The sequence below is a fragment of the Triturus cristatus genome, chromosome 3_2, assembly GCF_964204655.1.
Source record: "Triturus cristatus chromosome 3_2, aTriCri1.1, whole genome shotgun sequence".
Lineage (NCBI taxonomy): Eukaryota > Metazoa > Chordata > Amphibia > Caudata > Salamandridae > Triturus > Triturus cristatus.
This window is the reverse complement of record NC_140584.1, coordinates 1,070,373,173-1,070,387,801: the sequence shown is the minus strand read 5'-3', so window position 1 is coordinate 1,070,387,801 and position 14,629 is coordinate 1,070,373,173.

Genomic DNA, 14,629 nt, shown 5'->3' with positions numbered 1-14,629 from the left:
CCGGACACTGTTTTTTCGTGGCATCACTTCTGCATAAGGCCTCAGATCTAACTTTAAAGGTATATATGTCACTCTCGAGCACTCCTTTCCAGCACAATTAAAAAATACGAATTGCAATCAATGTATGTTTTTCAGATTTTCTTTTATTCTGTCAAGATGGTGTTCCGTTCTAGCCAACACGTGCTGCCTCAGTCGCTGACTTCATCAGGGCTAATATAGCCTTATAGCCCGCCGTAGCGGGCTATACCGGCTGTTAAAGGCCCGCTGCAGCGTTAAAGGCCCGAGCCGAAGGCGAGGGACTTTAACAAAGCAGAGGGACTTTAAAAGCCGGTATAGCCCTGCTACGAAGGGCTATAAGGCTATTAGAACATTCTGCCACTAGAGGTTAGAATGTTCTAACAAAACAAAGCCTTCAGAGAGCGCGAGTTGATTGAAATCCCCTCAGGCTCCCTGAAGCCTTTGTTCACAGCCAGAGCTGTGAACAAAGACACATTGGAATGTTGTCCGGGCTTATACCAGCTATTATAAGCCCGGAGCACTCCATTGTTTTCAATGGAGCTCCCAACATTCTAATGTTCCAATATCTATTATTCCATCACTTCTAGCAGAAGCGCCGGACTGGAGACAATCATATCTGCAGTATCGCGCAGGTGTCTTTGCTAAAGTTCCTATGCCCAGGTAAGTCAGCATTACCCGGGTTTTGGTAGATTTCCTATGTCCAGGTGTTTGATGCCGTGGCTGTGTACGGCTGTGCCTATCGCGCGATCACCGAAGTGTCTACCGCAGGGAGATCAGCGAGCTTCATGTCGTACTGCTACAATGAAATGTATGTTTCTCGTTAGCACCTGTCTAATTTGGTGTTTTGTTTTTCCATCTTTTTGGCGGTTGGAAGCAGCGCAGCGCACTGCTGCGGCAAATGTTCTTTTTTTATTATTGGCACATTTCATGCAATTCAATAGTCAAATAATTAATTAAACAGAACTATTTGCAGAAATAATATCATACGATAGTGACATCTATTCACACCCTGCTAATTATAGCCGGGTTTGTGCTGTCATCCATTACGTCATATAAATCACCTCACTACATGGCCATCTTTCACAACAGTGGCATGTCTTTATGCCTCTACATTAACCTCTTTGCTTGTTCTCTAAAGTATGTCGGATCACATTTACAAGCAGCATTTTCCAGACCTGTGAATGGCAGTAGACAATATAGCTTTTTACACCAACTGTGATCCTGTACTTTGCATGGTTCCTTCCCTGCAGGCCATATATATATTATAAGATTCCCATATGTCTTGGAACCTAGGCAAGACTGTCATATTTTAGACGTCGGACACTTCGTTGTAATAGATCAAAAATGTAATTCAATCGCTCACTTTAGGTGTAGGACATCTAAACAAAGTGGCACTCTTTTCCTGACCTATAAAAGTGCATGTTCAATACATCTGCACACTCACCTCCCCCACACCCCCTCACTTTTTTTGGTCTTTTGCACATCTGCTAACAAGCCTGGTGTGTCCTCGCTTGGCTCCCTCCTGCCCAAGCCTAGTGGTGCCCCAATAAGATATACTCACTCACGAGGACACCATTCAAAGATGGTGCCCACGTTTTACAATTGGCCTTGCAGTTCAATATGGCCGCCATCAAGTACTTTTTCCATACTCAAGCGTGCGTGCTAGGCGTCAGATCCTCCCCGCCTTTATATTCCCTGCCGTACCCTAGCCGACACACCCTGGTATGGCCGGCCATGGGTAGGTCCCATGTTACCAGACACTTTGACTAAGTAAGTACCTTTTGTGCTACCTCCCACATCCCCCACATATGCTAGACTCTTTTAGGAAAAGGCCTACACCTGACACCGCGCTTAGCAGCATCCACTATGTGTGGATCAGGGACCCTCTGGCGGCATCCCCAATCCATGGTCCCCCAGTTGAATAAGCCTCCGGTAAGTGTAGACCACATGTCTGTCCACCGGCTAACCCTGGCAGTGCGAGCTGTTTTTGGTCTCTAGAACAGCGCTAGCTGTCTTTAATCTGCAGAATACCGCAAGGAGTGTGGTCCACAGTTTGCGTAAGATGCCCGGGGCAAGAGTCACACCATCAACCTGTCCTGGTGCCCCGCGACCACCACGTTGGATCAACCATAGACCCCCTAGCAGCCCAACTCCACCACGGTTGACCACTCTGCCCCCACATGTCTGGACTCATTGTCCATTCACCGCTCACCACCGCCTGCCTATGTTGTCCTTTTTAGGTCTCGCTTGATCCAGCGCTTGCGCTGATCTGGCCGAGACATTTTGTATACAGGCTTTTCAAAGTGCTGCCGTGGCCTAAAGCTACAGTGCACGTGAACGTGCACGTGCGCAGCGCCATGTGTCTTTCCTCCGTAGCGATCGTAATCACGATCACTTTCACTTTTGCGGCCGCGTCACTTGCCCTTTGCTCCCCGTATACCTCTTTCTTTTGTTTCTCCCGAGGATCGCCTGAAAACACAGCCACTTGTTTTGATTTGTCGTAAGTATTCACGCACCATTGCATCCACTTGCTGTCCCCTTTTAAATCATACAAAGGCACCAATAAATAGCAGGGTTTCGCTATTGTTTTACAAAACTTTTAATACTCGACATGTCTGCATTTTATTTTTGGAAGACGCAGAGTGCCTGGAGACTCGAGCCACAATTCCAAAGTCCTCATCGTCTCTCCATATTTATCAAATATGTTTATAGGGGTTTATCTCCGTTTCCCTGAGCACTGCGCCTGCACAGGACAAGCGTATTCATTTAAATTATGCAGAGCTTCCCTCCGGAGTCTTTCTTCTGAGCCCCTCCCTGCCAGACCTCACAATATCCCCAGACCGCATAGTTTATCTCCCTCATCAGCCCATAAGTATTATCAGGCTACTCATTTGATTTGCTCTCACGTCCTCTCTGTGTTGTCCGTGTGTTACAAATTATTTTTATTTAAAATGCAAAGTGAGTATTTGTTTTTAAATTTACCCGGGAGGATTCCTACAGCCTTTTCATTTAAACAAACCCTCTTCATTTACCTTTTAAATTTAACCCTTTCCTTACTTTATTAGTTACCTCCAGCATTGTCATTGTTCCTTTAAACAATTTACTCCTCACGATTTTGCTCGCCAGTTTTTAGTTTTTTCATTCATGAGATATTTGTATCCCGAGTGTTTCTTTTAGTCAGAAACGAAAACATGGCGCTAACCTACATTATTGACTACGACATTCAGGCGGTGGGAAGCTTTACCTGTTACAGAACTATAGCAGGGTAACGCCACTCGCTGGCAGTTGCACTACAAAAGAAGGGGATTTTAAGCCATTGCTCCTAAATAAGTTGTTGATGTTCAGTTTCTGCACAGCGGGTGCATTAACCATCCTTGAGTCGTGTGCTAGAAATGTTTCACTCCCTGTGATGTCTTGCGTAGAGTAGTTTACTTTGGCCCTTGTGACGAGTTGCCAAGAGAAAAATACACCCAAGGTTTAAGGTTTCTCTGGTCCCAGAATTATCGAATCTGCAAATTCTGGATCTGATAAACCAACCCGGGAGTCTAATGCAGTTGACTGCCAAGGAGCACGAAAAAGCTTCCCTCAACTCAAGTAAAAAGCTTTTCCCCTCCTCTGCCCCCATCATTCCGCGACTTCCCCAGCCAATTAAAGCTCAAGCATTTGCAATGCAATAGGTCTCGCATTAGCCAGAATTTGAGCAATTGGCATTGTAAATGACAATTACTTTTATTTTTAAAACCTAAATAAAAGGCATTCTCATTTACAATGCCAATAGCTTAAACTCTCGCAAATGCGAGACCTATTGCATTGCAAATGCTTGTTTAAAATCCTACCCACAACGCTGGAAGTCAACACGCTCCGGCCATCTGCTATACGTGCTACTATGACGACATACCAACACAATGGTTTACTAATTCTACACTGCCACTAGTAACGTTTAGACTACCGGCTCACCACCGGAAGCATAGGCTATTTTAAACCCTACGTACTCCACAAGGAGCTGGCACGCTCCAACGGTTAGCCACTCCAGCTGCTCTGATTACTTTAACCACTGCACATCTCTATCCCCATTACAGAGGGTACCCATCAGCAACCACCACTCGTCGTTCAGGGCCATTTGCCAATACCTACCAATGCAAGTTTGAACCACATCCAGCAGGGTATGCCTTGAACTCTAGATATACCTTCCACTACAAACTCATGTGGATGGCCATCCGGGTAGGCCATCCTATACGCCGCACCTGGCCATTGGGCCGCTTTATCACATCCTCCTTTTACGTTACAAGTTTTGTCTCTCTCACAACACTAGCGAGCAGCCCGACATGTCTAAGTTGGGACAGATCCACCCCCCCATTTAGGTGAGTTTTGTGATGGGGGCTCCTACATAGGACACACGAGTGAGCACAGGATTACAGGGAGACACCACCCCTCCCTCCGCTGGACAGTCCTCCACCTTAGGATGCACCACCACGTGGCTTCGCCACTATATCATCGATATCATGCATGTTTGGTATTTGGAATTGTCAACACTTGGAGCTACCGTCCATTTTAAAATCTACACTATCAAATGTTTTTATCTCTGCCATGTGCAAATACTTGCTATCCTGTTTCCCTACCCTCCATGATCTCATGGTTTCTCGACCTTTATCAACAAGGCGACTTAACCATTTTGTGTCCTTTTGTAATTTTGATTTATTTCTTACAGGTGCACTCTTTTCCAGAAGGTATAAATTTACCTCTAGTTTTCACCACACAATAGGACTACAGTTGAGTCCAGCCTTGAGGGGACGTGACTTCTTTTTTTTTTTCATACCCAGTACACGCCATCCTCTAAGAGCAGATGAGGATACTTAGGCCCTGATAAAATGCCTATGTCAGTACGGACTTATAGGGCATGAAACATGTCGACCCCCCTGCACAACTCACTCATTCATTTAAACTGAAGCAGGTTTAATCTTTCCCTCTCCAGTTCACGACTTTCCAGTCAGTGTTTTTACTCAAGGCACAGGTACCCCACGAATAAACTACCATTGGAGAATCCTGTAGCTATTTTTAACCACACACACCATCCCACTTCTACTAACTACACATGTGCTCCCTCCACAACATCTTCAAGCTTCATTAAGGCAAACCGAGAAGCCCTCTGGCAAAGAGCCCCCCCTGCAGGGCCTTTGGGCATTGGGGGTGTGTGTGAGGGCCCTTGCTTCATAGTGGAGCTATTCCCAGCCCCTTTTCAAAACATTCCCTGCCTGCCACCCAGATTTTCTTCTTGTCCTCCCGCTCCCTCTTCCTTCCTCCTTTTCCTAATAGGAACAGTGTACTCTCTTGTTTTACCAGCAATGTAACAGAGCCAGTAATGGTGAGCTTCCCAGCTTCAGTCTCAATATGTCTTTTACTTAAGATCATGCGAAAACTCTGTCACTGAGTAATATTGACACTTAGCACGTTAAGCTGCATGCGTTCTGCACTTCCACTCAGCCAGGCTACTTGCAGGCTCTTGGGGTAGGAGAAATATGGTGCAGAAATGTATAATGGATGTATGATGTTACAACGCATGCTTTTACAACGCATGCTGTTACAACGAAATTTTTACAACGCAAATGCATTGACAACGCAGGTCTTTACAACGCAAGTCTTTAAATCGACTTGCACTAGATGGCGTGCTAACATTAAAAAAGTGTAATTTACTATTCTAACTCCAGTCCACGTAACAGTAGGGAAGGTGTTTGGATAGTAAACTACACTATTTTTAATGTTAGCACGCCATCTAGTGCAAGTCGATGTAAAGACTTGCGTTGTAATGTCCTGCGTTGTCAATGCATTTGCGTTGTAACAGTTTCGTTGTAATGGTAGTGCGTTGTAAAAGTTGCGTTGTAAAGGTTGTTCCCCATGTATAATGCATCAGCCTATGCCTGTTATTTAGCGATATCTCTCCAGATTGTGATCAACAGTACTCCCACTGGTTTATACATTAACAGGGTTATGAGATCCAAATTCCATTTTGATGCACTTTAAGAACTTCTCTCTCCATCTTTATTTGTGCTGAAGCATATAACTGTCTAAGAAGCTGTTTTTTTAAATATATTATTCTGTTTACTATTAGCAACATTTAAGCAATACAGCAAAAGAAAACCCAAAAGAAAATCATATATTGCCATACAATAATGTAGATAGACAGCGACAACAATCCATCCTCCCTCAATAGTCTATATGGTTTCCATATTCCCCACATCTCTTCCACGATTCCCAATGTAACATGGTGATCATCAGAAAATAACTCCACACTAGTCTCAGTAATTGCTGTACATGGGTTGCCTCTGTGATAATTCCACTTCCCCAAATCTTTCCCCCTTTTTGGGGGTATCCCCTCCCTTCATACACCACCTTCTCAGCAAACATGCACCAATTCATGTCATTTTCCCAACCCCTCAATTGTGGTGGCTGCTGCACCCCTCATAGATGTGCGATTTTGCATTTGGCCACGATTAGTCCCAATATGACCCATATTCGATCTATTTGGGTCAGATCCAAGGTGTCCTCAATATTAAGGAGACATTGTTTAGCAGTAGTTTCCATGATATATCCACCCACAGTGTTCATACACTCTATCATGGCTGTCCTGCATTTTTCCATTTAATATGAAAAAAAGTTCCTATCTGACCGCAAAGCTTATGATACTGTTCACTTACGGCTCTACCCATTTTTGCCAAGTTAGTACATGAGTAATATGCTCTATGCAGTTTTTTAAGTTTTACTAAATGGAATCTGGATCGTATGACCACCTCCCTGGGAAACGACAAAGCCTCCTGCCATTCATCATCGTCAAGATTTTCAAAATCCAGCTCCCATTAGGCCCGCAGGTGGATCAGGGCATCAGGTGAGTTGTTAATTATTTTCTGGAAGGTAAGGGAGATTACTTTGTGGGGCATGTAAATGTCATGTAGGCTGTCGTCCAGCGGGTATGTCTCCGGGAGTATCGTACAGGCGGTAATGCCTTCAGTAAAGCATGTTTTATATGTGAGTAGCAGTAAATTTAGGTTGGTGCTAGCTGATACTCACTTTGCATATCTTTGAAAGGGATAACACCCCTTTGCACCCAGAGGTCTCCAACCCTTGACAGGCCAATTGGGTCCCACCTTTCAAAACCAGGCTGTGTCCCCAGAGTACCCAAGCTTTCTGTGTCCCACAGGGGTGTGGCCTGGGTTATTTTATCTTTCCATCTGAGTGCACGGAGAGTTGTGTGCCATATTCTTAAAGTCACTGCTGTTGGGCCTTTAAAAGCTGTGTGTTAGATTCTGCCATACAAGGCCCTAAGATGGCCCCCTGGGCGCATCACCAATCTATCCATCCAGTATGTCGGCTCATTTAGATGCATCCATTAGTGCACCTCAATAGTACTTCCGGATGTCTGGTAGCTCAAGGCCACTACCACACCAGCCACCTCATCAATTTGGGATGGGGATTCGTGGAGGGGGGTCCCATTCCAGAGGAGCGTGTGCACCTCACTCTCAATATCTTAAAAATAGGAACCGAAAACAGGAAAAGGGGTATTGTGCAGCATGTAAAGAAAGCAAGGCCATCATTTTGAAGAGGGCCACGCTGCCAAGTATTCAGAGGGGAAGTGTTCGCCACTGTTAGACATCACGGTTAAGGCACATGGGAAGTGGCCTTAAATTAAAATATGGAATCTGATAGGGTCAGTGGTAACATATATTCCTAAATATCGGAATCCATCCCAGGTGACTCTGGCCTCAAAATTGTGGGGTAGGCGTGGCACTGCACCATGTAGGAGATATATTAGGGATCTCTTCCAGCTAATCTTATCTTCCCTTTCGTCTGCCCACTGGAGCCCCCATACCAAGGGATCCTGCCGGATTAAAGCAGTAAGGGGCTCCAAACTAAAAGCAAATACTGGGGCAAATAAGTGTCACCCGTGCTGGGTGCCTCGCTGGAGTCGAAATGTGGGGGGCACTGCTCCGTGAGCTGCGCCAATGGTTTTATATAGAAGATTCTCACTCAACTCATGTATCGGGGGCTTAAGCCATGCTTGTTAATCCTGTCAAAAATATAAGGCCATTAAATTGTATCAAAGGCCATCCTAGCATTCAAAGAAAGCACAAGGGTATCTTCCTGTATAGAAGTGGATTGGCCCAAGACACTGTGGTGACAAGGCGTGAGGCTAGAACTTTAGCTAATATTTTTACATCAGCATTAAATAATGAGATTGGCCTATAGGAGGTACACTCTTCAGACGGTTTACTATCCGTAGGAATAACTACAATATTGGACAGCCGCTGATCTCTGGGGAGGGATCACACGTTGCGGCTTTCACTGAATATGCAGAGCAGATGCAGGGCAGTCTTTACAGCTGTCAGTTTATAAAGTCAATTGGGGTCCCATTGGGTCCCAGTGCCTTGCCCGAGTTCAACTCGAGTATTGCTCATATTAATCCCTCCTCCGTGAAATCTTCCTCTAAAAATGCCCTGTCCTCATCTGAGCGTCTCGGGAGGTGTAGGTCAGCCAACAATTCGCATGAGTCCCCTGCCTCAGCAGTAAAGGCTGGAGAATCTAGTTGGGTATTGTAAGTGGGCAAAGCATTTGCTATCTCATGTCTCCTTTCCCCCTGTTCCCAGTGTCTGTCTGTATTTCTCAGACCCAGCGATTTGCCATATATTCTCTTTGTTTTAGGTGCAGTGTGTGTTGAATGCCCTGATGTGATGATGATGATGATCAGATTTTATAATGCGCATAGCTACTCCAAGGAGTGTCCCAGCATGGAAGCCCCTGATCAGAAATATGAGAAGAGGTTCAGACTTATACAAAGAGCCAAATGTTAAGCTTCTTCTTGGACAACCATGCATCCCTCATCGTCCGTAGTTCCAATGGGAGATGATTACAAGCTGTCGAACCCAGGTACACCAGGGACCTTTCACCTGTTCTTACACTCTGGATCCTGGGTATTTTTGCCAAAAATGTATTGGCTGATCCTAGATGTCTTGTAGGATTGTGAAAACCAAATCTGGCACTAAAATAGGCTGGACTAGGGGCCAGATGTACGACCATTTGGTTTTGCGACTCGCAAATTGCGAAAAATTGCGAGTTGCAAAAGCAAATGTACAACAGTGTAAGAGACACTGTTAGTGATTCCCAATGGGGTCTCAAAAAGTGAGGCTCATGAATATTAATGAGCCACTCGCAATTTGCAACCCCATTGAGAATGGCCGGACCTCCCAGGGATGGTGGCTTGCTGGGCTCAGCAGACTTTTATGTCTGGGACTGCTTTTAAATAAAGCAGTATTTTTAATGCATTGGATGCATTTACAAAAAAAACTAATGAAATGTTTTTGTTTCATTTTTGAAGGGCAGGCAGTGGTCCCTGGGACCACTGCCTGCCCTTAGAAAATATTTTCGCGTGCATTCCCTGTTTGCAAATGCTTTACCACCTACTTGAAGTAGGTGGTAAATTGTGACTGTTTTGCGACCGCAATTGCGGTTGCAGAACAGTCATACATATGGCTCAGACTCGCTATTAGGAAGGGACGCCCTTGAAACGCCCCTTCCTAATAGCGAGTTGCAAATCCTAATTAGCGAATCGCAAATAAATTGAGACTCACTAATTAGGGTTTGTACATGGCCCTTATGTATTTTTGCATGCGCAAACGGGTCTCTAACCCGTTTGGGCATGCAAAAATACTTCGTACATCTGGCCCTCGATGCACTCATACAAGAGCCTTAAATGTAACTCTTTTCCTGATGGACAACCAATGAACTGCACACAGATGCGGCAAAAATCGTGTTGTCATAGGAACAGTTAACAGAAGTCAAGCTGACAAAATCTGAAGTCTGTCCATCAGGTGCTCTGGTAGGCCAAAATATAGTGCATTACTGAAATCAGTCCTGGATGCTATCAACTCCTGGTTGTCTTAACAGAAAAGGACAGGAGAGGCAAAAATGTATTTTAAGGACCACATAATCACCAAACAAGTGCCTACCAACCCCTTTACATGAGGTCTAAATAACAGCCTGATGTCAAATTTAATACCTAGATTCTAAACTAAATCTTTGCTGGGTTTCAAAGGAGAGAATTTCTATTTTCCCTTCATTGCATTTGAGTTGGGCAGTTGTGTATCATCTGCATAGGAGATCACTTTAGCTCCCCAAGCTTCAGCAAGTAGAGCCAAAGGGGTGAGATATAGATTAATAAGGGCCGAGTCTTGAGGGACTCCCAACAATACATGGAGTGGCAGCACAGAGAGAAATACAAGCTTGTTTGTTCCTCTTAGTTAAGAATGATGTTATTCAGTCCAGTGCCTGTTCAGTTACTCCAATAGACTGGAGATGGTTCAACAGCATCGAGTGAGGGACTGTATAAAATGCTGCTGATAGCTGCAGCATAATCAGTACAGCCACTCCCCCTGCATCCAGAGTTCCTCTAATATATTCAGACACTTCTACGAGTGCGGTCTCCATAAAATGTTTAGCAATGAAACCTGACTTGAATGAAGTAAATTATTTTCTTCCAAATAACTAGAGAGCTGTTAATTCTCTGTTTCTCCAAAAGTGTTGATAGAGCAGGCAATCGAGATATCTTGGTGCCGATTACGATCCTGTAAAAACCGGGTACGAACCGTCGGTCGGAGGGTTTTCTCCGTCCGACTCGTACCCGGTTGTAAAACTTTACAAACATGGAAGTACGATTCGCAGGGAAACACCATTTCCGTACGAGTCGTACAAAACACCGACCGACGAAAATATACATACAAATGTGATCCGGGGAAAGCACCGACGTGACGTCGGGACGCTTTCAGGCAGCGTTTCACGAACCAGGAAGTACGATTCGAACCGACAGCAGTCCGGACGGCAATATTTTTACGACACCCAAAAAGTGCCGGAAAAGCGAAATACGCCGCGAAACGACCAGCTCAGGGGGCCCGGTACGTGCCTTTCCCCCCCCCAGCCCCCGTGAGTACGCGCCATACCCCCGTGTACGTCTGAGTCGAACCCCCCGTGTATGTACACCTCCGTGTACGTACGAGTCGTACCCCCCGTGTATGTACACCCCCGTGTATGTACACCCCACGTGTATGTACACCCCCGGTGTATGTACACCCCCGTGTACGTACGAGTCATACTCCCCGTGTATGTACACCCCCCCGTGTACGTCCGAGTCGAACCCCCGTGTATGTACACCCCCCGTGTACGTACGAGTCATACCCCCCGTGTATGTACACCCCCGTGTATGTACACCCCCTGTGTACGTACGAGTCGTACCCCCCGTGTATGTACACCCCCGTGTACGTACGAGTCGTACCCCCCGTGTATGTACGGTGCGTACCCCCAGCGCATAGCGCTGGGGGTACGCACCGTAAGAATCTTAGCCTGCTTAGCCTGCTTCTAAAACTAGGAACTGTGGCCAGATGTGTTTAGGATCAAATGAATGCCCGCCCCTAATACAATAAATTTAGGGGGACATCCATCAGCAGGCGAGCCCGATTTGATGGCCTTCAAACCTGCAGAGAGCACTCTAGAGAAATGGGCTATAAGGTACTCAGTCTTGCTTTAGAAAGGATAACCATCTGGCTTGCTATTTTAACCAAGAGCCTTCCTCAGGTCTTATCCCTCTGTCTGGCTAGCTTGGATACTTAGGGGCAGATTTACAAGCCTCTTGCGCTACTTAGGCTTCACTTTTAACATGGGAAAAGTGACTCAAAAGTGGTGCAAGGGGCGTGTAGATCTGGCCGTTAGAATCTTTAAATTAAAGAAACAAGAAAGCTGTTCACACCATTCTTCGGAGACTGAGTGGGAACTAGCACATGCTAGTGCGGTAATAAAACTATTCACAATAGAGAAATCTCCCTCGATCTGTTCCGTGTCCTTCCAATCCTCTTCTCTTAATAGACTTATTTAGCTTTGATTATTGAGACTTGATATTTATTTAATTCCAATTTATAGACCTCTTTATCCATTAAATTGTACTGCTTCCTCCTTTTCCGTTCCAGCACCTTATATACCTTTTCTTTCTGTTTTAAGCTTATCAGAGAACCATGGGCTATAGGGCTTCCTTCGGCATACTCTACTTGGGAGGTCTGGCACCACCTAGTCTGTAGCACTCCTAATTTAGTTATCACACCTTAAAGCCTCCTACTCCAACATGCCAGTCACGGCAGGAAAATGCGATTCAAGAGCACCTATAAATCCACCAGATTTATCTTATTAAAAACGTTCCCCAATCCAGGTCATCCTGACCCGAACCGGGTCTAGTTTTACTAGAAGCAGCAAAGTAAATCTAATTAAGTGATGGTCTGACCAGGTGGGCAGAGCTCGCGGAGTTGAACTACGTGGAATTCTGCAGAGTTACATTAAAACTCCATGAGATTCCACAGAGTTCCGCACGCCAATGGAGTTTCGCCCACACTGTGTAAAATTGGTACATGTTAATAAATGTTGAGAGTAAACGTAGATTGAACTGTGATTTTTCGCAAAAGAGCTCACAGGGAGTGTAGGGGACGGCACGTGAAGCAGCAATGGTGATAACTGGTGGCCGCGGAGTTCCTGCCAGGGGCTCCGCTCTGATGGGTGGCAGCCGATATTGAGGCAGCAAGCGCTAATAATCATTAATGCTTATCAAATAAAATATTACTAATATAATAAGTGCAGCAGCACAGTTTCTCCAGGCAGACTTACCCACAGACTTACCCACACTGGAGAAGATTACGGGGCAAGCAGGCTGATAAAATGAAATGACTCACTTTATCACTACTTTCTTCATACAGCAGATCACTAGTCCTCCCGTGCTCTACCTATGGCCTGTGCTATCGATCACTGCCGGTGACACTCTCTCCCTGTGTCTCACAGTACTCATGGGGGCATATTCACAAGAAACAATCGCAGAGTCAACGGCACTTTATTGCAGCCAAAGTTGCAATAAATCTATCGCCCCATTCACAAGCTGGTGTTAACAGCCCACAGCACCAGTTTACCCGCGATAGCAGCCGCAAAAATCATCGCCACAGAGGCCCCCTGCAAATATCGCTAATGAGATGCAGAGTGGTCGTTCCTGTGCCAGAAACCACAACAGCATCATAACTCAACATTCTCAACGACCAGACAGAACTGCGATAAAAACACAAAACCGGCGATAAGGCGTGTTAGTACCAGGAAATCAACACCTGCATGACCATGACATGACCTGACCTGGTGTACAGTCGGACGACAGCCTGCAAAACAAAAGGGAGACCAGGCCAGGGCCACATCGTAAGGGCAACAGATGCCATGGAGCCACCCATCATGCGGCCCGGATACCCAAGAGGGCCACAACTCCCACCGATACCACCCCCAGGACCACCCCTCCCTGGCACCCCCGACCAAAGACATGCCACATCAGCTACACCTAAACATACACAAATAATCCTCCTGACGTCGCACAATCACAACTGGTGACATGCATGAGTCAACACAGAAAAGAGCAGCACACATTCACTTTCGAAGCAACAAATGAGACTTTATTAAAATGAACAAATGACAATCCGTAGGTCCCAGCCTGTAAGACAAAAATCATGATGAGAAGGTGTGTCTTCCGCACATCATAGGACAGTGAGAGAGCGAAGGGGAGAGAGAGGGGGAGAGGGGGAGAGAGAGAAGAAGAGAGGGGGAGAGAGAGAAGAAGAGAGGGGGAGAGAGAGAAGAAGAGAGGGAGAGAGAGAGAGAGAGAGAGAAGAAGAGATGGGGAGAGAGAGAGAGTGCCGCCCCTGCCCACCCAAGCCACAATGCTCACCTGCTGCCACCTTTGTGTTTCCAACCAAATGCAGGTATGTATCGCAGTTCACCAGGTCACACATCTGAGTCAGAGCCGCCAGCTGAAAAAGAGTCCATATACATGACTGGCACAGTACACACACCTGCACAAGACAACATCGCCTGCCCGCCCATGCACACCCAGGCAGAGGCACCCCAACCCCTCCCGCCGCACATCTGAGCATGGCCGCCCATGCACACCCAGGCCTCACTGGTCACCTTCCACCACCGGTGTGTAGACGAGAGGTCCCACCATGTGCCGCTGCAAGCCACAAGCCCGGGGCCCGCGGACATGGAATCCTCCACACCATGCAGCTATGCTCCGCAGGCCAACAGGTCTCATGTTAGGTGCTGGGTCTTGATTACTCCATGGCAGAGAACATACCAGTGCACCCGACACCATCTCAGGCTGCACACCCGCTCAGCCCAATGGGTGCCCCTAACACTGGGATCCCAGAAGCGACGCCCCATGGCGGTAGGCCTGCACTGCCCGCTGGCTCTGGCCTACACTGCGGTCCAGCAGGGCACACAAAACCTGAGCTGTTCGGACCACCAGGACGGGGCATCATCGCAGGCTGCACACCTGCTCAGCAGCTTAAGGTGCCACTGACTCAGTGCACCCAAAGTCACTGTCCAGTGGCGGGGTACCTGTGCTGGCTGCAATGCTCTGAGTGCCACTAACCCTGTGCAAACCCAGTCAGCGCCACTTGGTGGCAGTCCCGTGCCTGCCGCAAGGCCTCGGGTGCTACTAACCCTGTGCAACCCCAGTTAGCGCCACGTGGTGGCAGGCCCGTGCCGGCCGCAAGGCCACCAC